General features: G+C 40.7%; 1 protein-coding gene across 3 annotated transcripts in view; it reads right to left on the bottom strand.

Moving 5' to 3' along the window:
- The window catches only part of TMEM200A (transmembrane protein 200A), a 126,098-nt gene extending 106,351 nt beyond the window's left edge, over positions 1 to 19,747 (bottom strand). For 2 of the 3 annotated variants that reach the window (XM_075597303.1, XM_075597302.1), the window contains exons 1-2: positions 19,447 to 19,747; positions 18,453 to 18,867 (exon numbers count right to left, since the gene is read on the bottom strand). The gene's annotated coding sequence lies outside the window, so the exon portion shown is untranslated. The remainder of the gene's footprint in view (positions 1 to 18,452; positions 18,868 to 19,446) is intronic. The other variant, XM_075597301.1, reaches the window with a different exon arrangement.
- Positions 19,748 to 25,101: the final 5,354 nt, after the last annotated feature.

Genomic DNA, 25,101 nt, shown 5'->3' with positions numbered 1-25,101 from the left:
TTTTTCATATTTGGTGATATCCCCAATCTTTGAAACACTGTTGAAATATATGCCTGTCATTTTTTTTTCTATTTCATGGTAAGTGACACTCTGTTAGGTTAGTGATACTCTGTTAGGCACATAAACATATACAGTAAGCATTGCGTTACAAACACGGGTTAGTTAGTAAAGTCTACAATTTAAATCACTTTATTACCGTATTGAATGTGTTTAATAATGGCCAAATAATGTATTATACCTATGTGGATAATATTTATTTGGCTCATTATTGTACTGTATGTGCTGGGGGAGGGGGTATAGGCCCCAAGGGTATTTGGTAGTACTCCCCTGTGGATAGTGGGTGAGGGTGGTTGGGCCTCAGGGTTGGGGGGGTTAGTGGGGGAGGGTATGTGGGTGATGGTGGGTTAACCCCTTAATGACTGTAGCGGTTAATAACCGTTATGGTGATTAAGGGGTTAGGGGACATTACATAGAATGTTTTAATTATTGTGTCTGTTTTGCAGAAGCGGATGGGGCATGGGCAGGATGAAGATGAGGATGGCCTTCATCGTGGCAGCCGTACATGGGTGAGTGCTACATGTATTTAATGTCTTTATTGGTGTGTATGTATTGTAAATGGACAACTGCACTATTATCCTTTTGTGGATAATAGTACTGTTGCACATTACTGTATTGTATGTTGTGCATTGCTGCTATGTTTATTGGGGGCATTTGTCCCCAATAAACATGCTACTATGCGTTAACCCCTTCATTGCCTTAGCGGCTATCCGCTGTGGTAATGAAGCAGCATTAATGTATTTTAATAATATTGTGCGGGAGCAGGAGGCCCCCTGAGCTGAAGCGCATTTATTTGTGGCTCAGAGACCCCCTGCTTCCCGAGTTACAGGCCCCGGTTTGGGCCATCGGTTACAGTGTGGACGCCATATTTGTTGCGGGAACGCTATAAACATGACGGCGACACTGCCACCCGATGACACATACCGGGGCCTGTAACTCGGGAAGCAGGGGGTCCCTGCTCCACAAAGCAATGCGGTTCAGCTCAGGGAACCCCCTGCTCACTGTACAGTATTATTAAAAATACATTCATGCTACTTCATTACCGTAGCACATAGCCGCCAAGGTAAGGAACGAGTCTTTATTGATGTGTGTTTTTTACTGATAGTGTAGATATGCAGAGGGTCTCCGGAGCAGAACCGCGTTGGTTTCAGCTCCGGGGACCTCGTGCTCCCCGAGATACAGGCCCCTTTTGGGGTGCCGGTATCCCTCTGCTTTGTTTACAGGTCGCGGTCACGTGATCGGGACCTTTAAACGCAGAGGGATACCGGCACCTCATAAAGGGGCCTGTATCTCGGGGAGCACGGGGTCCCCGGAGCTGAAACCAACGCGCTTCAGCTCCGAAGACCCCCTGCACATGTCCACTATCAGTAAAAGTTGTTTTTAAATACTTTATTTGTTACCGATGTTTGCGCTGAGAGAGCGGCTTGTCTCTCTCAGCTGCAAACATCTATCGGCAGAAAAGGCCTTATCGGGAGCCAGGCTGTATCGGCACAGGCTCATCGGCAGCTTTGCTTTCGCAGTGCTTCGGCAGGGATCGGAAGGATTCGGCCCTTACTGAATACTGCGAGGGCAAATCGCCCAAGACTTTTCGCTATTCTTGCCGAAAATTTTGTATCGGGGCTTACTGCATGAGGCCCATAGTCTCTACAAACCTATGGCACACTTCCTGGAGTTCGTCGTGAAACCTGCCTCCTCAATGGAATCTAGGACTGCCTGGACCTTTCTTAATCACTGCTATGGATGATATAGTCACCCAGATAACTTGCAGGATATTCCCTGTGAGGTTTTAGAACTCGGTCCATTAACCTCTGAAAGATTGCTGGAGCCCTATGCAAGCCGAAGGATAGTACCTTATACTAAAAAATCCCATGCAGTGTGGTAAAGGCAGTTTTTTCCTTAGCCTTCTGTGCTAGTGTAACCTACCAATAACCCTTGGTTAAGTCGATGGTGGTTAAAAACCGAACGTCTCCTAATCTGTCTATCAACTCGTCAACCTCGGGCATAGGGTAGGTATCAAATTTAGAAACAGCATTAAGTTTTATGAAGTCATTACAGAACCTAATTGAGCCACGAGGCTTAGGAACCAAAACAATGGGACTAGACCAGGGGTGCGCAAACTGGGGGGCGCAACAGTTATAGAGGTCCCGTGCTCTCCCCCTAGGCATTTAAATTTAAATTAAATGCTGGGGGACCATATTATGCCTTTATAACACACTTACCTTACTTTTCAGCGACGCGTCATCATGGTAACCCGGCGTCAAATGATGGAGCAGGGTCATGTGACATCACGGTACCATGGCAACGTGACGTCACATGACCCCACGCGTCAGTGACGGCAGGGTCGAGAAGGGGAAAGGGGCGAGCAGCAGACGAGAGCAGGCAGGGGTGCACATGGGGAAAATCTTGCGCACACCTCGACTAGACCAGTTACTGTACGACTACTTTAATCACGCCAAGGTCAAGCATTTTCTTTATCTCCTCTTTTACTGCCTGTCTAGCCTCTGGTAAACAATAGGGTTTAACATTAAAAACCTTTCCAAGGCACACAGAAAACCCGCACTCCCATACCTGGGTTAACAAGAGTTAAGGATATTCTCACCCAAGGGAAAGTCCCCTCATTCGCTTCGTTACAAACAAACCCTGATATCCCCTCCTCCGAATTCTTCAGATTTCTCCAGGTTAGGCATTATATCCAATCAATCTACAAACCAAGTCAACCCCATGTTTTAACTTTGTATGAGGACTGGTGTCTACACCAGCCCCACACAAAGGGCATTATCTCCAGAATATATCACAGTTTATCCTCTATCAAGAACAACCAAACCCCCGATAACTATATGGTATCCTGGAAAAAGGATCTCAACGTCTGTATTCTGTAGATCTCGATATCTGGACAGACATCTGGGAAGCTGCTTCCAAAAATTCATCATGCGTTGTACTTAAGGAGAATATTTACAAATTAATATTCAGATGGTATATGACTCCTGTCAGGTTGCACTCTTTTCTCCCAAGCGTTTCCCCTCTGTGCTGGCGTGGTTGTGGTGAAGTGGGGAATATACTGCACATATTCTGGTCATGCCACAAAATCCAACAAACATGGACGGAAGTGTTCTCCCTAATACACAAGATACTAGAAATCTCTGTCCCACATAACCCAGTATATATACTGCTAGGAAAACCAATGGCTAATATCTCCAAAAAAAAGCTAGAGTAATATCCCAAATTTTAAACGCTATACGGTGTACAATTGCCAAAAATTGGAAACAACCGGCCCCCCCATCCTTAAATCAAATAAACAATAAAATGTGGCATATAGTCTATATGGAAAAACTCTCAGCCTATCTGAACGGCTCTACCTCGCACTTCTCTGAGATTTGGACTCCTTGTTTCCGCCATGCAGGTATATCCCCATATATAGACTAGAATACTTTGAACAGAGTGATACATGTGGTATTTAAATTGTTGTGTACAGTGCTATATTGGTACAAATGCTACCCCTTCCCCCCCTTCCCGATCACCCTCTTCTATATTATTCCACAACCAGTTTATTTGCATTACTGTATCCCCCCTTTTTTCTATGTTGCATGTTTTGTTTACCTTTTTTTGTATGTACAAAAATGCTCAAAATTTTTTTAAGTAATAAAAAAAAAAAAAAACCTTTACAGGCTCCGTAGTTTTATTATGCTCAATGACCGAGGTTTGACAAGGACTTAGGTTTGTCTCAAGGACAATCTAAGTAGCCTCATTGGCACCAAAGGAGTGAAGGATAAAATAAAACCACTTACTCCATCCATGTTTTGCTTCCCCACAGCTGTCATAGTCAATGACTCCCTGGAACTAATCCAATGGGCTGATGCTCAACTATAAACCCCTCCATAAATAATCCAGTGAACCAAAGTTAAAAAATGGGGAAAAAAACAAGTCCTCACATGAGGCCTACTCCAGAGCCAATGACCTGCTAAAATCCACAGCCAACCATGTACAGTATCTCAATGACCCATTCTTAATGTTGACTGAAGACCATGGTTCTCTCTTGCTTGTACAATAATCCTCTGGCATATTGAAGAACACTTTCAAACTTTTGTACTTTATTTTCAGTCACCCTTCCCACGTCCTTTCTCCGCTATGCCCTCACTCTTGCCAATCATGTCAGACGTTGTTGGGGCTTTTTCCCCATGTGATGACATCAGTGAAAGAGGTTAACACATCGTACAGTAAATCAACTAATCTGGTTGATTTACCATGTGGCTGCCAACCATGTGTTATGTGACAGCAATATGATTTATATAAGGGCTGCTCCTTTGCATAACACTTCAGTCAATGGAGGAGAGAGGACAAGTAAGAATGGCCCAACTATGAAGACTAAAGAAATATTCCATGTTAATTTATCTTCAAGTGAGAGAGGACCATTAACTTTAATACTTTAATGAATGTTGAGAATGGCTTGTGGACTTTTAATTTGTTTTTTTCACCTTACTCGAATTTTGGATGTTGGGGGTTATTCTATGGTTGGTCAATGGCCTATTAAATTAGAAATTGATTTAGTTCCAGTTTTTTTTTATATAATAACCCCTGTCTTGTGGATGATAAAAATCTCTCCATCTGATTTGCAATACACCACACCATCTTAAAATTATTCTTATTCATTTACTAATGTATCCTCTGATGAACATGAAACCTGTGGGTGTGCTTTTTTGAATATTGCAGCTAATAATATACTTTGCATCTCGCCAATAAGATGGTAATTTTTTTTATTGAAAGTGGATTAACTGTAACTAATGGTTGAATTATTCATAATGTACAAATATTATTTGTTCTTATATAGCATTGAAACTGTATTCTGCAGTACACAATATGGAACAGAATGTTACAATAGACACTGTAGGTAACTACTAAAGATATATATAAACATTTTGAGAGAGGGTAGGTGAAGGGCATTTTTTTTAAGTCCGATCACAAAAATGCACTATAGTGCGACCTGTTGTTTTTTTCCCCCTGCTATTGTGCTGTCAATTCTACACTTCGACGGCCTCTTGTATTAATGCTGTGCAAAAAAACATAAACAATGCTTTTATTCATGGCTCAATCTCTTTTGCGCCAGCCTTTAGCTGGTGAAAAGAAATGGTGAGCTTTTACAGTACGATTCAGTTATCACTGCTTTGTGAATCACGCTGACTGGCAAAAAATGGCGCATTTGCCTTTTTTTGGCCGATCGTACGACTTTTTTTATCATGGACTGTATTTTGGTGATAAAAAGCCTTTTAAGAGCGATACTGCAGTGTTATCACTGCTTTGTGAATCGGGCTGCCTGCAATATTGCGCCAGAAAGGCATTTATCTCCCTTAAAAACACTTATCACTGCTTTGTGCATAGCCCCCTATGTTCTAAGTCAGGGGTGGGGAACCTTTTTTCTGCCAAGGGCCATTTGGATATTTATAACATCATTCGCGGGCCATACAGACACAGACAGGCCCACAGCAGGCATGCAGGCACACAGATCCCATCCCCCCTACCTCTGGTAGTTGCTGCTGCTGCTGGGGGGATCATGTAGGGCGGCTGCTGGGGTAAGTGCGTGGGGAACTGCTGGGGAAGTGCGGGGACTGCTGCAGGGGAAGTGCGGGGGGAAGTACAGTGGCTGCTGGGGATCGTGTAGGGCTGCCGGCGCCTCACACCACCTTCTCCCGATCGGGCGCGCGGCGGCCATTTTTTTTAAAATTAGCATGACCCCGGTTATAGCAGTTGCCTTAGCAGGGCCAAACCAAATGATTTCGAGGGCCTTATATGGCCCTCGGGCCTGACGTTCCCCACCCCTGTTCTAAGTAGTGCAATGGGAACAAAGACAAATATGATAGGATTACATATCTGTGAAGTTGATAAAACAAAATTAGTGCGTATAAGAAAAGAAGGTACTAGTTGTAGAGCATATTCAAGTGTATGAGATTGAAAATGAAAAAAAAAAAACAGAAAGTTAGGAAAGAGCGAACTTGTAATTATTTAGCAGCTTCTAAAAGGCTTATTTGAGACAGTGTTCGTTTTGAAAATACTGTATGGTACGTTGGTTATAGTCATAAGGAACACATGGCAGGATCAAAAGAATAGGTTCAATAGAACAGAAGTGAGTTATAGCGATCGACTAGAAATGAGAGGTAGAGGAATGTCCGACTGCCATAATTCTGCCTGCCTATTTATTTTAAACTATATAAGAGATCTACAAGACAACCACCTTCTGACACAATAAAAATGAGAGCAGTGAGAGGTCGATTGTGTATTTTGTAGATATTAAGTGCTGCTTCTTTAAAATCTGAACAATTGACCGTAATTTGCTGCAAAAATTCATTGTATTGTTGACAGCAGGCCTAATCGGTGTGCAATTTAGTTACAGTGAGCCCTGCTCTCTAATCCTCCTGCTCCACAGTCTAATGTCAAGTATATTGACTATTGTGTAATCACTGCACTTGCAAGTAAAGGTGTTGAAGTAGTTCTGAGAAAAACACTATGATTTTTGTGAGTTATATTAATGATAATGTAGCTGCCTTTAGAAAGAACAATCTTAGTGTAATCTACAGTATATATTTCTAGAACAAAAGACAAACATGAATTATTATAAATTATAGGCTCAAGCAGTAAAATTCAGGGCATTATTGAAAACCCTGCTCTCTGATTGGTTAAAATTCCGGGCATTATCCAATTAGTAATGCCTGGAATTTAAGCAGCAGAATGTGTAGTTTTCAATGTGTTTATTTCCAGACAATCAGCTTTCAGAACAGCTGATACAGGGCAGGGGATTCGTCTGATTGAAGTAACAGCTCTGAGACAGGGCAGGGGATTGGTCAAGACGTATTAGCCACGGGTTGACCCCTCCCCCTCCCGAGCTATATAAAAGAAAAGAGAATGCGCACGGTCCATAGTGTGATACTGTATATACTTTAATATAAAGGCTAGAGGGGAAAAGGCTCACTCACAAAGGTAAAGTAAAGACAAGCCTTTGAGAACGTCTCATGAGGATACGAAATGTGTAAGGACAACGACGCAAGTGACGTCATCACTGGTGGACTGGAAGTCTGCTAGTCGGATCCCCCACTGTTCCTGTTTGCCTATACACGGAGTGTGTGCAGCCCTGGTTCCTCCAGTTGCAGTCAGGAGCTTACAGGACACTACCCTGCTGGAGCAGTTTGAGGAGGAGAAAGGACTGCCAGAGTACCGACACTGGGATGATGCAGGGGATCCACCGAGATGTCCGTAGCACTTTGTGATATGGTATCACCACATGCCTGATTTTACTGTACCTTTGTGAGTGAGCCTTTTTCCCTCTACCCTTTATATTAAAGTATATACAGTATCACACTATGGGCCGTGCGTTTTCTCTTTTCTTTTATCTACAGGTCCTGGAGCTGGTTCTCCCTTTTGAAAGCAGCTGGAGCCCGGATTATTTTTGGACTTTATCCATTGTGAACTGGAAAGGGACTGGTACCTCACAATCTTTATATTTTTATTGTTTTTGTGCAATTTCAGTTATATTATTATTTTATAATCATATATGTGGTTATGTCTAACTAGTGTTGAATGTGCTATTACCTTATATTAGCTTTCACATTTACCTATTAGTCCCATTTGAGTGTATATAGGCGCAGCTTGTATTTTTACATATATATATATATATATATATATATATATATAGACAGAAAAAGAGAGAGAGAGCGCACGCCCCATAGCATAATACTGTATAAAATTTATTAAAACAAGGAAAGGGGATGGGGGGTGGGGGGGGGGGTAGGAATCGCACTCACAAGATGTAAGTAGTTAAAAGGCAATTTGTGATTATATCACCACCATCCGGTTCTGGATACTGCAACACGTCTCCGTGGACTCCTTCAGGGCTGCCAGACACGATCACCAGGAACCAGATGTTAAAAGGCTCCGTTCGCTGTCTGTATAGAGTCCAAAACTCCAGCTCGCACTTCCAATGGCTGCCAATCGTATTCCCGCGCTTGGTGTAGGCTGCTGCGCATGCGCGGCCTCGTCGTGATGACGTAATCGCGCTCTCAGTACCCTAACGCGTTTCGTCACCTAACCGGTAACTTTCTCAAAGGGCTGATGTCGAAAGGAATCAAGTCCTGCCCTTAAATAGCCAGTCCGTTGCCAGGCAACCCGTGATCGGGTGATTAATAAAACCTGAGTGGTATTAAATGAAGCTAATACATAACATATATGCTAATTATAATGGGGACTAGTTTTCTAAGGGCTGATAGGACTAATACACTTAAGGAATGAACATAAAATAATTACAAATGTGCGATCAAAACACAATAATAAACAATAATGAACAATAGTATGGGAAAGGAAAGATATCATGAAATAATTTTTAACACTAACAATAAAATTCAAACATTTTGACACCATATAAATTCATCAATCATTATACTGCAATGTATATTTCCAAACATTATTCTCAAACTGTATTTGATGGTTTCCCATTAGGAAAATCCACAAGATTAATATTTTACAAAATGTATGCAAAATTTATTTTTCACACTCTCCATAGGTGTGGATAACTATATCATACATTGCACTATATAATCAACATATACAAGCAAAATTGCATTGATTAAAACAATGAATCAGATATGACAGATCTTACTCATAAATAAAACAAAATTACCCATACATCCAATTTCTATATCCTATAATATCTGAGGCACAAAATGTAATAGATTGAATACTTAGGAACAAATATAATCTGTTTGTATTTTTAGTATACAGAGATATTAAGGGGATATACAGATATAATCTAATAACCCAAAAGGGAATATATCACTTTTTAATATACATTATATTTTTTTTCTCTATTTTTTCTCTATATACATTCATGCCTTATATGAATTATGGGTCTTGAATCCTTCTCTATGTATATATGGATATGAAATTGGAATTTATGGGTAATTTTGTTTTATTTATGAGTAAGATCTGTCATATCTGATTCATTGTTTTAATCAATGCAATTTTGCTTGTATATGTTGATCATATAGTGCAATGTATGATATAGTTATCCACACCTATGGAGAGTGTGAAAAATAAATTTTGCATACATTTTGTAAAATATTAATCTTGTGGATTTTCCTAATGGGAAACCATCAAATACAGTTTGAGAATAATGTTTGGAAATATACATTGCAGTATAATGATTGATTAATTTATATGGTGTCAAAATGTTTGAATTTTATTGTTAGTGTTAAAAATTATGTCATGATATCTTTCCTTTCCCATACTATTGTTCATTATTGTTTATTATTGTGTTTTGATCGCACATTTGTAATTATTTTATGTTCATTCCTTAAGTGTATTAGTCCTATCAGCCCTTAGAAAACTAGTCCCCATTATAATTAGCATATATGTTATGTATTAGCTTCATTTAATACCACTCAGGTTTTATTAATCACCCGCTCACGGGTTGCCTGGCAACGGACTGGCTATTTAAGGGCAGGACTTGATTCCTTTCGACATCAGCCCTTTGAGAAAGTTACCGGTCAGGTGACGAAACACGTTAGGGTACTGAGAGCGCGATTACGTCATCACGACGACGCCGCGCACGCGCAGCAGCCTACACCAAGCGCGGGAATACGATTGGCGGCCATTGGAAGTGCGAGCTGGAGTTTTGGACTCTATACAGACAGCGAACGGAGCCTTTTAACATCTGGTTCCTGGTGATCGTGTCTGGCAGCCCTGAAGGAGTCCACGGAGACGTGTTGCAGTATCCAGAACCGGATGGTGGTGATATAAATCACAAATTGCCTTTTAACTACTTGCATCTTGTGAGTGCGATTCCTACCCCCCCCCACCCCCCATCCCCTTTCCTTGTTTTAATAAATTTTATACAGTATTATGCTATGGGGCGTGCGCTCTCTCTCTTTTTCTGTCTATAGATATCTGTGGAGTTGGTTTACCCCGTGTGAGAGCAGCCTAAAGACCCTTTTCAACATCAGAAACCTTATCATCATGGACTAATTATGGAAGGACTGGTTGGATTTTTTTGATTTTTGTGTTTTTCTTTTTTTCTTTTTGCTAGCACGTTTATGCACTGTTTTGTTTACTTTTACTGGTTGTGTTATAATAGTATACACTAAGGTCACATTAGTTTAAGAGATATATTAATATTTTCAAACATTATTCACTTTACACAATTCTTTATTCATTAATTATAGTTATATCTAATTTTTTATATCACAGTTATATTATTATTTTTTGGCGCCACACTTTTTTGTTTGTTTATATATATATATACACATACATACAAATATATGTTGTTTATATTTTTTTTTCCTCTTAACTCTGTGCTGTTAATTGACCAAATGGAACAAGCTGACTGATGGGGAGGGGGAGGGTCATGTGACTGTTTTAGCTGTATATAACAAACACCTTTCCTGCAATCTGCAGGAACTGCAATTGGCATTAGACAGTGAGGCATTTAAAGTGAAGTTTTTAAGTGATAAATACAGTTAGACTACAGTTTGACTATAGGTGACTGGGGACTGCTTCTTTCTGCAAACTCTTTAACCCAAGACAACAAACGGTAAGCTACTCAGATCACACTATGATCCCATGCTTGCTAACCTGCCTATTTCAACCCCCCACCCCTTTACAACTTATTTACTGCAGTCTCTCCCAAAACTGACTGCACAATACACTGAAACCCTGAACTGACTCTAGCATTGCAATACAGCTAAACATTTGACAAGGAACAGGCACACACCTGCTGTTAGTCTGCTCACACTCACTCTGCTCACAACAGCTCCTTGCAGCACTGCCTACCTCTGGCATCATGAACCTGCTATGTATTTTAACTTTTTTCTTTCTCCTGGCCTCATGGAGATGTTACTCCCTCTATCCACTACAAACTCCTCCATCCTGGCCCACACCCAACATCACCATACACCCTGGACTACTCAAAAGCCTTGCACTATCTACTGAATGTTGGTGGAGAACTCTAAAAACCAGCACACCAACCACTACTCACTCTAATGGAAAACACCACAAATTTACAACTTGCAAACAACTACCCAAATTTCTACTCATACTATTACTTTCTTTAGCAGGTGATATTGAAACTAACGCAGGTCCTCCCATTTCAGCTCTGTCCCATGCCCCTGAGAATTCCACCTTTAAATTCCAAAAAGGGCTATCTGTCGCCCATATAAACATCCATAGCCTGCTGCCCAAACTGGATGAACTAAGGGCATGGTGCCTTATGCATAAACCCAAAGTCATTGTTCTCACAGAAACATGGCTATCCCCTAAAACCCCTGATGCAAATATCGCCATTCAGGGATACTCCATTTTTAGGAGAGATAGGTCAAAGAGAGGAGGAGGGGTGTTATTTTATATTCCAGACACCTTACAATTTACACTGTTAAATTGCCCACCAAGTCCACCCTCTTTTGAAACTCTAGTTGGCAAAATCTGCCTCCCCTTTTCTAAGCCCATCTTGCTTGCTGGCATCTACCGCCCCCCTAAAGCCCCTCTACAATCCTTGACTGATATCACCCAATTTCTTGGCTCCATTTCCTCTCTGAATGAGAAGAGTGAGCTGCTAGTTCTAGGGGATTTCAACTTCAATTGGCTTGACCCTAAAAACCACAAAATCCAGATACAACTCAAGTCACTTAACCTATCACAACTCATTTCCCAACCCACACGGATAAACCTGAAATCGCATAACCATTCCTTGCTAGACTGGATTCTCTCCTCAAACCCCAGCAGAATCCAATCCTCTGGCATCCTTCCTGATATTTTCAGTGACCATGCAATAGTGTACTGTGTAAGGAAAATTAAACCGCCCCATTCAAGCCCTAAAGTTCTCCTCACTAGAACAGTTAAAAACTTTAACCCACAACAGTTTCTGGATGACCTTACCAACTGCCCATGGCACAGAATCGATTTAATTCCCGACCCCGATTCTGCGCTCGACTATTTCCAATCCGAGTTATTAAAACTCTGCGATACCCATGCTCCACTACTCAAAATAAGGGTACGGGTGGCCCACCTTCCATGGGTTACAACTGACCTTATTGCACTCTACCAGTTCAAGGATGCCTTGTGGAAAAGCTACAAAGTAACTGGCACTACCAAGGATCTCAATCACTACAGATGCATGCAGAACATGTGCACAAGGCAAACAAGGCATGCAAAAGCACAATATTACTCTGACAATCTCCACCAAAATACATCAAACCCAGCTAACTTCTGGAAGGTTATCAACAATATATGCCAGCCTCCTAACCATCAACAACCAAGTAATATCACTAAGGGGGATATTACTCTGACAAACCCCACTGACATTGCAAATGCATTCAATGATTACTTTGTGGGGTGTGCCACTAACTTATTAGCGAAACGCAGCACAAACCCCAAACATGAATCTCATCCTGGGAGTATCCCTACAGTCCCACCCCCTCCCAACACTGCCCACAATTTTCAATTTATCCCAGTATCTGAAGAGGAGATTACACAACCGCTCCTCAAACTAAAACTAAGCAGCCAATATGGACCCGACTTACTACAATCTAGGTTCCTACGACTTGGTGCCCCAGCCATTGCCAAACCAATTGCGTCCATAGCCAACTCTATCCTGTCTGCAGGCCATATCCCTAAGACCTGGAAAACTGCCAGAGTTGTCCCAATCTTCAAAAGTGGGGACAAAAACACTGTCTCAAACTACAGGCCAATCTCACTTCTCCCAAATCTATCCAAAGTCATGGAAAAATGTGTCCACTCCCAATTAAGCGATTTCTACACCAAGACAAATTTCCCTAGCCAATTCCAGTCTGGGTTTCGTCCCAAACACTCCACCGTAACTACCCTGCTAAAAGTTTGCAATGAAATCCAGTGTGGAATGGAACGGGGTCAACTCACTGGTGCAGTATTCCTAGATTTTGCAAAGGCTTTTGACACAGTTGATCATGTTATCCTGCTTAACAAACTCCAGAGCTCTGGAATAGGGAAACATGCTTTAAACTGGTTTCAGTCCTACCTATCAGGAAGATCCCAACATGTGTCCATCTCAGGCTCTAACTCAAACCCCCTGGATATCACCTGTGGTGTCCCGCAAGGCTCTGTTCTGGGGCCCCTACTCTTCTCAGTGTTCATTAATGATCTTCCCACAGCTTGTAAGGAAGCCTCAATACACATGTATGCAGATGACACAATCCTGTATGCGCACAGCCATAGCCTCTCTGACATTCAACACATACTTCAGTCTGACTTTTTGAGACTCGAAAACTGGATTTCCCAAAACAAACTGTTTTTAAACACTGACAAGACTGTAACAATGGTATTTGGGACCAAGACTAAATTTGTAAAGCTTCCAGTGACTGAGCTCCTGATTAGAACCAACGCTAACACCACCCTAACACCTGTCACTAGTTTTAAATACCTGGGCTTATGGTTTGACTCCCACTTAACATTCGGGATGCACATTGATACCCTGACAACCAAGACCTATGCCAAACTAGGGGTACTTAACAGGAACAAATCCTCCCTAAGTCTCCAGGTCAGAAAGCGTATTGCACAGCAGATGCTAATGCCAATTATTGACTATGGAGACATAGTATATGGCTCGGCTCCTCAAACTCACCTTAGCAAACTTGACACCCTCTACAATTCAATTTGTCGTTTTGTTCTCCAATGCAACTGCAACACACATCACTGCGAAATGCTCAAAGAACTAGATTGGTCATCACTAGAGTCTAGGCGCAAAGTTCACCTTTCCTGTCTCACCCTCAAATACTTTCTGGGCAAGCTACCCAGCTACCTGAACAAGCTCCTCACCCCTACCACATGCAGCACCTATCACCTGAGATCAGACTCCAAAAGACTATTCATGGTCCCAAGGCTCAACAAAGTATCCGGACATTCCTCCTTCTCCTTCCGTGCACCCCAAAACTGGAACAACCTACCAGAGACTCTCATATCCACCACCAGCTTAAGTTCTTTCAAATCTAAGGCTGTCTCACATTTTAACCTGGTCTGTAACTGTTTTATACGCTCATAATATATATTTTCTTTAACTGTGCACGCAATGTCTTGTATATAATGTATACCTTGTTCATTTATGTAACTGTACTTGTAACCATGTATTATTTGTTTTACTCTGTGCCCAGGACATACTTGAAAACGAGAGGTAACTCTCAATGTATTACTTCCTGGTAAAATATTTTATAAATAAATAAATAAATAATATGTCCTCCAAATAGGAGAACATACCGGTACTCCAGGGGTCTTGGTACAAAACATTTTTTATTCCACAGAGATCATCGTTTTGGGCACCATTGCTGACCTGTGTCAAGATAATATGGCATACATACAATGCCACTTTTATATATGTGCAAAGTGCACTTCTGTATGTGACACAGATGTATCGTATGTCAGCATCATACTTGATGACATATTTCTGCCTAGCAGACTATGCCCGGATGCTGACTTTAACTGAATATAAATCATCGTAAAGAATATGTGCTAATTTCTATTCATTTAAAGTCAGCATCTGGGGCATACCTGACACTCTGCTAGGCAGCGACATGTCATCAAGTATGGCGCTGATTAGAAACCAAATATACATTTGTGTCACGTGAAGAAGTTCACTTAGCACATAATGTATATAAAAGTCGCACTGCATGTATGCCACATTATCTTGACAAAGGTCAGTATTGGTGACCAAAACGTTGATCTCTGTGGAATAAAAACAATTTTGTACCAAGACCCCTGGAGTACTGGTTCCTATTCCGATTTGGAGGACTATAAGCTATACACATCTCCCCGCTGTGGGTTGATCTCTGTGCACCCGAGGCAGCTGATCACAGTCCAGTGAGTGCACCTACTGTATAACTTTCTACAAAAAAATAACAAATTATATATATATATATATATATATATATATATATATATATATATATATATATATATATAGACACATACACACACACATATTTTATTCTACTACTTTTTCATAGAAACACTTATTTTGCTTAATTTTGTGCAATGTGCTGCCTCTTCATTTGCACTGAATCTACAGTAGGTTTGGGTAATATATGGTTATATTTCTATTATGAAGCATCCACTTGCCTATACATGCCAAATCATAGTACTGGTGTGCCATCTGCCTCCATGTTTCATATATATATATATATATATATATATATATATATATATATATATATATATATATATATATATATATATATATATAGTATACACAAAGAAGCGAATACCGCATCACTACCAATAAATAAAGCAGAGTCAAAACCTACCTAAATCAGAAAAATATATCTGAAATAGTTATAGCAGAAATATAAGCTGTAGGTGGTGCTAGAGGAAAGAAATGAATATGGAAACACAAAAAAGAAAACCTCTAAAGTAGCACTCAGACAAATGTTTGCAAAGAATAAAAGGGGTACTTTAATTAAATTTGAAAAAAATAACAGACATACAAACAACTAACTGGAGAGCCTGCCTGACTAACGAATAAAAAGAAAACCAATGAACAGGAAAAAGCAAAAAAGCATAGAATGCAACACAAAATAATAGACCCCAAAAAATGAAAATATGATGCCCTTAAGAAACTGGCTTTCTGTGGGAACAAAAGTTCCCGCAATAAAGCAATAAAGACCGGCCGGTCACCACATGTATAAGAGACTAAGGAACATCACACGTCTACATATATAAACATAAAGAAATACACAAAAAATAACGTAAGTGTTATGCTGATAGCAGTAAAAAATGTCACTAGCAAAGTGTAAACCTATTGCAACTCAGGTGATGCTAGGGCAAAAGAGACATATAAGTATGTATATTTAGTGACCCAAATACATATATTAAAGCAGATGGGAAACAAAAACAGGGAGGGATAAAATAACCCAAGATACTCAGCTCCTTGATGTAAAGATACTGCATACATAGATCAGCACATATATATATATATATAAATAGATAGATAGATAGATAGATAGATAGATATATAGATAGATAGATTTGAAGCAAAAGGTGGCACTGTGTGCTCATTTGCATGTAATTTCCCAGAATCCCTTGCTGCAGTGGAAGCGCTGAATGCTGGGCGATAATGGTGAAAGGCGGGGTTGCAGACCTGTCTAAGACATGAGAATCCCCCGCTGCGCGAACGAGAGCCCTCCCCTCAATGGCACCGGGCCCGCTGCGAGGGGGGGCCGCAGCGCTCGGGCGAGAGTTGCTCCTGCTCTCAATAGAATTGAGAGCAGGACTCGCGTCGAGCGATTAGGCACGACCCCCGGTGGTTTAGCCAATGAGGGCGAACCTGCCGGGTGATGTCATGGCCGCGCCCCCGTCACTCCCCCACCACGCCCCTTCCCCGGTCTCTCTTCTTGCAGTGAGCTGCAGACCAGGGAATCGGCTGAATGCGCCGCCAATATCGTGGGCGCGCGTTACAGCGGAGAAACCGGGGCCTTAGCCTAAGGCTGCGGCCCCGGTGCCTCTGACTGCGCTCATGCTTGAGAGCGGTGATATCACCAGCTCTCCATGCATGAGCGCCGGGTGTCCTCGCTATTTCATAAGCACGCGCTGCGGAGCATTGCGGGCTAATTGAGCGCGCACGAAAGTTTAAAAAAAATGTTTACCCAAGTGTAGGTGAGCGTGTGTGCCCGTGCATGAGTGCGCGTGCACAGCATGAGCATGGATGTGACGATCCACATTGACTAAGGTAAATGCGCTCAGCGCCAGCGGGGACTCAGCCTAATACATGCAAATGAGCACACAGTAATATTTCCATTTGTGTGCCAATATTTCCAATTTTCACTGTGTGAGATATATATATATATATATAAAACTAAAGTTATGCTTGAATTAAAATGTGTGAATTCCTTATAGACTTTTGGGCTGATACTTGTGGATGTGAAGCATGGGATGGCACCAAGTAAATTGGAGTTTTCCCCATTGGATCTCATAGAATCAGCCCCTTAAATTACCAGTCTGCACTGCTTGCATTTTTTTTTTTTTTAATTATTTAGCTGAAGAGGTCAACTGATTAAGTGATCTATAGATTTCCTAACCTCCAGGGACGCTTCCGGCTCCTGAAGAATGATCAGTTTTGCCCACCAGGCAAGATTACTTGGGTTCAGGCTTTTCCAGGGACAATAGAAAGTTGCAAAGCCATCAGGACATGACATTGCAACTTTCAATTCACGTCCCCACAGCCATATTTGATTTTTTTTTTTTTTTGCGTGAAAACCAGCCCCCCCCCCCCCAAAAAAAACTACAAATATCTGAAGAACAGTGGTCGTTAACCATAGATCAGGCCCCAGGTTTAGGTAAGTAAAAATAAATATATACTGTAGACACTTTTGGGAAATTGCTACTTTAATGGAAACTATCTAAAAAAGTCTTCACTTAAACACTGCTACTAAAAAGAGCACCAAATCTTCTCGGGGGAAATATCCTTATACTGACCTCTTCAATACCAGAGGGACTCTGTAATGAGTTGCTGATAAATGTGGTGCCGCTTTATTTTTCCACTAGTACTGAATCAGATTTTATAGCCGGAAGATTTTCCGAAACAACCCTCCTGACTAGATATACCATCTCCTTAGAATGAGTACTGCATCTCTAGATACCACATTTGCCACTGACTGTCTGTGTGACCTTTTCTTCCCTCATAATGAATTGCTGACATCTGTGGCCAGAAGCCATTATGTGCAATTTCCTTATTATACCACTACACACACCGCCAGTGCTCTATAAATAGCACGTTGTTATTTCATATCATTATACCTGAGAGAACTACAAATGGGTTTGAAGCCAATGTATTACTCATTTATGTTTAGACTGACACTCATACTGTAGGATTGCTTAAATATACAGTAGTAGATAGTTCTTCTACTACACATGAAAGATAACTAGCATGTTAACCCTTTATTGAACATTCTAAGCAGAGGTGCCATAATAATACATTCACATGTAAGGGAATTACACATCTATATACTCTTAGAGTCACATTATTTTCTCTTTAACCATTAATTACGTTTCTACTCTTTTAATTGTCAGAGATGCATTATATGGAAAACTGATCTCTCTGAGGACCTGTATATCTTCTACCAGTAATGGAAAATAAATTGAACTAATTTCACCCCTGGGTTCCAGTTGCATAACTTATAAAGGTTTAGATGATAATTATTTTTAATACATTTCAATATGCAGCCAAATAACTTCTTCATATGAGTTTTCACTTAGTAAGTAATTTAATAAGTGATTTAAAAAAAGGAGATTGAAGTTGAACAAGCTGCTTCTTGTATTCCATTCCCCATTGTTGCATTGGATGGTATGATCACACATTACCACCTTACTATATTTTAGGTAGGGGAGCAGTGCCCTGGTCTCACCTGTATTGAGTAAAGGAGCACCCTCCACTTGGTTTTCCTCTCTGGTCACATGTATCTATTCTTGTTTAGGAGACTGGAACAGGTGTTGGAGTTTTTAGCCCTCCTGATGTGTTTCCTGCAGACATTGCATCCAGCAAGTGGTTGCCAAGGCTGTTTTTCTTGACTGCGATTTCAACTGGAGGTTCTGCGATGAAACCTTGCAGAAGAGCATTCAGTCTCCATGACACAGTCCCACTCTGGGCTGTCAGTCACTGGATGAAGGCGCAAACCATGAGTGGAAGAATATCCACATACTGTAAGTGCTCAGCAAGAGTAGCAGCTGAATAACCTCCTAGAATAGGGAATGGAAACTCACTCCACTTCTAATCCAAAAAAAGAAACAGGATCCTTGGGGACAGGACACAGGAAATCAGATCTATATAAAGAGAAACAGGCATATACAACTAAATGAGACAAAGCTACCATATACAGTATATCCGTCATTTAAAAAAACATTAATATAGTGACTTGATTGCTATTAACTTTGTTCTTACATAGATATACACATGTAGCAGACTTTATTACCACCGTTAACGCAAGTTAATGCACACAATAAAGAGTTAAAGAACGTGTGTTATCTCCTTACCCATTCTTTTCAATAGAATTACCGTTAACGTAATCACGTTAACGAGTGCAAAAACGCCTGCTACATCTGTAAAACATGTTTGCACCGAGAAATAATGTACAACATTTCATATTTGTGAACAACTTTCATGTAGTTCCATTAGAAGGTATCACTACCTGCAAAATACCATCCCATATAATTACATATATACACATAACTACTGTATTAAACTAACCAGTAAATAATAGTAATTGGTGTAAAAAGAAAAGTTTAGCTTTCAAGCTTTTGCTTCTCAGGCCTTGCAATATATTTAAATATTCAGTTTATTGTCTTTATTAAAACATTGAATTAGTTACAGTTCAAGTAATTGCATAAGTATAACAAACTCACCCCCAACAGGAGTTATGCGTTGAGTTACTGTGGTTTGCTTTCCCTATAGATCATGTGTATTGAGCTCCCAAGTGTAGTGCATTCACGATCTGTTGCTTTCCCTTGGTCCAGTTGTTCTGTCTTCAGATAGATCCCAGGCTGATACAGTGTACATACAGTATGTCATTATTTTCTGCTTCCCAACGCAGGCTTTCCTCTCCCTGCTGCTCCCTGGTACTGATCATGCTCTCAGCTATCACTGGGAAGAGAGAGTGTGGGGGTGGAGGAGGGATAGATAGGAGGAGCAGCAGCAGAAGAGGAGGGGAAAGCAGGCATGCACATCAAGATGAAGTAAAGGAAAGATGTATTTGCTTAGATTCTCGGGAAAGAGAACGAGTCTTTCACATAGGGTGGAAGGTGGACTGGTCCTCTGCTGAATAGTGCTCCGAGTACCATGACATAACAACTGTTTAGGGAGTTCCTGGTCCATAGAGTATGTCAATGTTTATTCATATATGATCAGACATGTCAGTTTCTTATTTAACTATTTCTAACACTTACTTAAAAATGTTAAATGACAGTGAGAAAGACATTTATACAATTATTTCTGCCCACAAGAATATGTTTCCTCTGTGACCCTTTCTGCTGTATTTTACCAACTGTGTTTGTTTTAAACACCTAGGTAATAATAATAATAATAATAATAATAATAATAATAATAATTTGGCACTTAAAGGGAATCCCCTCTTAGAACCATGGCAGTGACTTGATTAATGGGTTAAATGTACAGTAGGTGACTCGCACTAGTATAAGTATTTTTAAATAAGGTTATACTTTCAATGTCTCTATAGCAACCAAATGTTTAGATGGTTTCTAGATCTTTAACTGATGTATTTCCTAACTAGACTGTTTATACGGTATCTTCTGGAACATTTTCAATCCCTACTGTTTTTCTTTTGTTTATACAGTGATTATGATGCCATTGTTTGTTGGACAGGTAACACAGTATCTGATCAAAATCAATGACTGTACATAGAACCCAAAGAAAATTAAAAAAGCATACTTTATGTGCAGAACTGCCCCTTTAAATGGTAAAATATAATTGAAGATGTTAACTGTATAGCTCTTACATGTTTTATTTTTTAACATCTGCCAATACATATTATATATTTTTTTTGTATGCTTGATGCTTCTTAGAAAACAAAACTGTTTTATTTACAGTATGGGCTGGTTAAACGCCTACGTCTGCAACTGGAAGTGATACATTAATAATCACACCTGGACTAATTTATATTGGTTAAATCACCATACTGTATTAAGTATCAAATTTTTATTTATCCAAATTCAATGGCATAATGTGACTTTATGGATGTAAGTGTACTGCAGTTATGTAACATTGTTACAGCATGAACTGTATAGGTAACGTAGCTTTCATTCAGTATTTGATATAGTCCCCATTACATAATGAATTTGCAAACATTGCTATTTTACAAGAGTCCAAAAATAATTGGAGTCAACAGGTGAGGTGACCCAGTGGCCATTTGTCTGTATTACTGATACGTATTTTGCTGTTCGGTATATTGACCTATTTGGAGGTAAAAATGTCTATACTCATGTATTCATCCTAAAGTAAAATAACAATAATTATTGCATTGAATACACAGAAAAGAAACAAAACATCTACATTTAAATGTTCATGAGTTACCAATTAATAAATATATTAAATATGAAATAAGTACAGGTTTAAGCAGTCTGCTTTCAGGAAAGCCTTTTCGTTTGGAGGGAGTGCAAGCAAAATTGCAATACTGTACCAATATTGTCAAAAAAAGAGTGTTACTAATGTGTATAAATTGCTACTGTATATGGTTAATTACCATGCATGGACTTGAGAGGGAATACAAAATGCCTTTGGCATCTATTATCTGACAGACTGTGGAGCCACATTAGTAGGTTATTAATGCATTCAACTAAAACTATATAGTGACATCTCCTGGTCTTTCCTATGTAGTTCTCTTAATATGTTTGCTTCCACTTCTGAGAAAACGCCATATTTATCAAAGAATATCAATCCATTATAAAGAGATTGGAGCTTTTTATTTTTTTATTTTCTTTTGCATCAGATTTACAGATGGAACCTGTAATAAACTTTAATAAGCTCAATACATGAACAGTACCGGTATATGTTACATACAAATGAAGGGAGTGTGTACAAGATACACAAAAAGTTAAGGCACAAAGATACTAATTTACTAATCTCCAGTCTGCAAAGCCGATGCACAAAAATGGAGCAATAAATAGCACCATCAAAGAAGAACGTCTCTTGGATACAAACCTGGTGGAAAACAGACCATATAATGGAGCCAAAATAAAATAAAATATCATCGCTTTCAAAAGGTTTTTCTGCACCATTTTAACACCCAAAAAAAACATAGGGCCCGATTTAGGCGTCGCTCAGACAGGATGCGTTGAGAGGTGCGCGCGCTTACGTGCACGCGCACATCCGCCGCAAACGGGTTGTTCAGTGGGAGTTTTCAAACTGAAAACTCCACCGGCGGCAAAGTGCAGCGTTGTCGCTGCGACATTTTGCCGCCACAACCCAAATTGAAATTTTGGGCTACAGTCGCGTGACGCGAACTGGTTCAGCCAATCAAGGCAAACTAGCTCCGTGACGTGTACGTTACGCCCCCGCCACGCCCCCAAACGCCGCGACCCAACTCCTGCAGTGTGAGCAGAAATTGCTGGGCTGCAGGAGCGCACGGCGGAGGCACCAATGCAAGTACGCGGGCGTAGCGCCCTGTCTGAGCGCAGCCTTAGAGTTTAGACAGTCACAGAAATAGCATTGTAGTACAGAAGATAGAGTTGTGCCATCACTATTTTATAAAGTAGACCCTGATTTAGAGTTTAGTGCAATCGATTATCAAACAACTTAAAATATTATGATGTCTTAGCCATTGGTTATGTGTCATTAGTACATCTTGCGCAATCATATGTCTGTGCATTAACATTGCATTTGTATCAAATAATGATGTCAGCATTACTTTAGCACTGCAGGAAGTACACTGTAAGTACACGCCAACTGTAAATCAGCCCCTGAGTTACAGAGCTCTTTCAATGTCCCAGTTTATTAGTACACATCAGTCCTGTGAGTGTAATTATAGCTGTAGCATGATTCTGTGTTCCTGGAGATTTCTCTGCTGTAGTTTTCCCTTTTTGTAGTGTGGCTCCAAGAACACAAAATGTAGGGCCAGATTTAGTAAGCTGTGAAGTTTCATAAGTCACCTACTGCACAAGCACGGCATAGTAAATAAAGCCCCATATGGTTCATTCAATGGGCTGTAAGGTGTCTTCTAGCCAGAATGTGTCTAATGGAGGAATGTTGCCTAGTAAATGTGGGCTTTGTGGCCCATTCCTTTAATAAAGATGTTTTTCAGCATGTAGTCTTATGGAGTAGCACTTCTTAGTAAATATAGCCCCTAGTTTATGTGGTTTCATGTTGTTTTGATTACCAGTTCTACAATATATTACTGACCGCAATATTCATCTTCTGTTCCAGGGACCTGTATACAAATGTAAATGCATTGAAGAATGTTAAAGCTCCCTTGGGGTTGATAGAAATATTTAGCATGTGTTCCTGTCTTTTCCTGCATAAAAGACTGTCATGTTAACGCTACGAGAATGTGAATCGGGGCACTGAAGCATAGCAGTTATGACATGCAGTTTCTTTAATCACTTCGGAAAAGAATAAATAAATGTCAAAGTGCCAAACTTCTTACTATTCTACAGTACCTTTTAAATCCATCTATAATTTGTCCAGGACAAATGATCCAAACTGGCAGTTCTAAACAAAAATATATTTTAATGGAACATTTTGACATTATAATGGGATTCTCTGTTGAATTTGATGATAAAAATAAGTGAGGCTGCTTTCCAATTAATGAATCCTCTGCTAAATGAGTGCTAATTCACAAGCCTGCTCAAAACCATTGAGAGGATTGCAGGGGCACGGTATCCCATGATGGACCTTGCCCAACTTCGTGGTGGCACAGTGAAAACTTGTGGAGCGCGGAAGTCCCGTAAGTGAACTTGTATAGTGGGGGAATGGGTCACGGACAGGTGAGGAGAGCTGGAACAAGTGCCCTTAGCCCAACAGCTCCTTGGGCCCCATCCTTCCAGAAGCATATGAAGGAAGTAGTGAAGCTACTTGTTCCTACCCTTCTGTGATAGGCTAAGCAGGCGGTCACTCAACCAGGGACAGCCAGTGAGATAGCACCTTCCTTCTCCTGCCTGCTACTATAAGAGGACACAGCAGGGCATGGGTGGGGCGCCACACTACACCTTCAGCTATTTCTGTCCTGCCTCAACCTCTGCGGCTCTTGTTAGGAGCTGCAGACACACAGTAAGTACAGCACAGGCAGATGAGATGTGCAGGGGTTAATGGCAGTGTGACCGGGGGAAGGTGGCAATATGTGGGGTGTGCAGGGTGGGGAAGGGTTTAATAAAGGTATGTGTGGGGTGAGGGGCCCAGCAGGGTGAGGGGGTAATTGGGGATTTGACATCTGACAATGCCAGTAGGGTGAGGAGGTAATTGCGGTGAGGGCATCTGACGAGGCCCAGCAAGGTGAGGAGGTAATTTGGTATGGGGTATCTGATGGGCTGTACTATGAAAGAGATTGATTCCCTTTTAGCTGAACTCAGAGAAACACCCTACAGATTTAAAACTTTATTAGCTATATATTAAATAAAATAAATGGGTCCCAGATATGACGAAGAAACATTTTAAAACATAACAAAATGGACAGAGGTAGATGTGTGCGTGGAAGTGATGCCAATGTTTGGGTAATAACCACACAGTGGCACAATAATTATAAACTCTAAGTGTTTGTGGTTCCAAACAAGGAGGTAGATTAAAAAAAAAATCAAACATCAAATGGTGGGGTAAAATAGTACTAATAGTACTAATTGGACCGCCGAGCATCTAGTTTAACAGTATCACCTATCTATTAGAATACAGGGATGCTCAACCACCTACAATGAACATTTATGGGGTGGTAAGTGTAACCCTCATACCCCCACCCAATCTCAGATAGGGTCTCCTAGGGAGTCTAATGCTCAGGCTACATGTCTCTGTGTGGTGCGTACCTGTTGGCAACAGGGGGCCCTGAGTCTCCCGCGATGACATGGGGGAGAACAGGACATGCTTCTGGGGTTATGCCTCTGTCTCTTCTACTGGTGCAGCACCTCCATCTCTTGCAGCCCCCAGCTGTATGGGGTGAAGTACCTACAAGAGAGTTCTCCTTCCCCTCCTCCCGATACACTTCACTCTCAGGCAGGAGTTTAGATAAAAGTGCAAGCTCTTTATTGTCGCTTCTCTTTCTCAGTAGACACTTACACCGCAGGCTGTCTTCCCTCAGGATGTCCCTGACCTCATAGCACAAACCTTCCAGGGCTACATAAGCATATACCCAAGTGGAGTAAAGCTGTAAAAGATTCCCACTTGGAGAGTATACTGTACATACAGATTTGCCCAGACCAAAATACTAAATCAGCTGTTGTTTGATAGACAGTTCCCTACATGCATGGATGTATATGGTAGTTGGGCTGCACATTGGTCTGTTGGTCAATAGGAGGACCATAAGTTAGCTTTAGCAGTATACTGACTCTCTTAGATAACCATAG

The sequence above is a fragment of the Ascaphus truei genome, chromosome 4, assembly GCF_040206685.1.
Source record: "Ascaphus truei isolate aAscTru1 chromosome 4, aAscTru1.hap1, whole genome shotgun sequence".
In the NCBI taxonomy this organism is placed as follows: Eukaryota; Metazoa; Chordata; class Amphibia; order Anura; family Ascaphidae; genus Ascaphus; species Ascaphus truei.
This window is presented reverse-complemented; position numbering and strand designations above follow the sequence as displayed.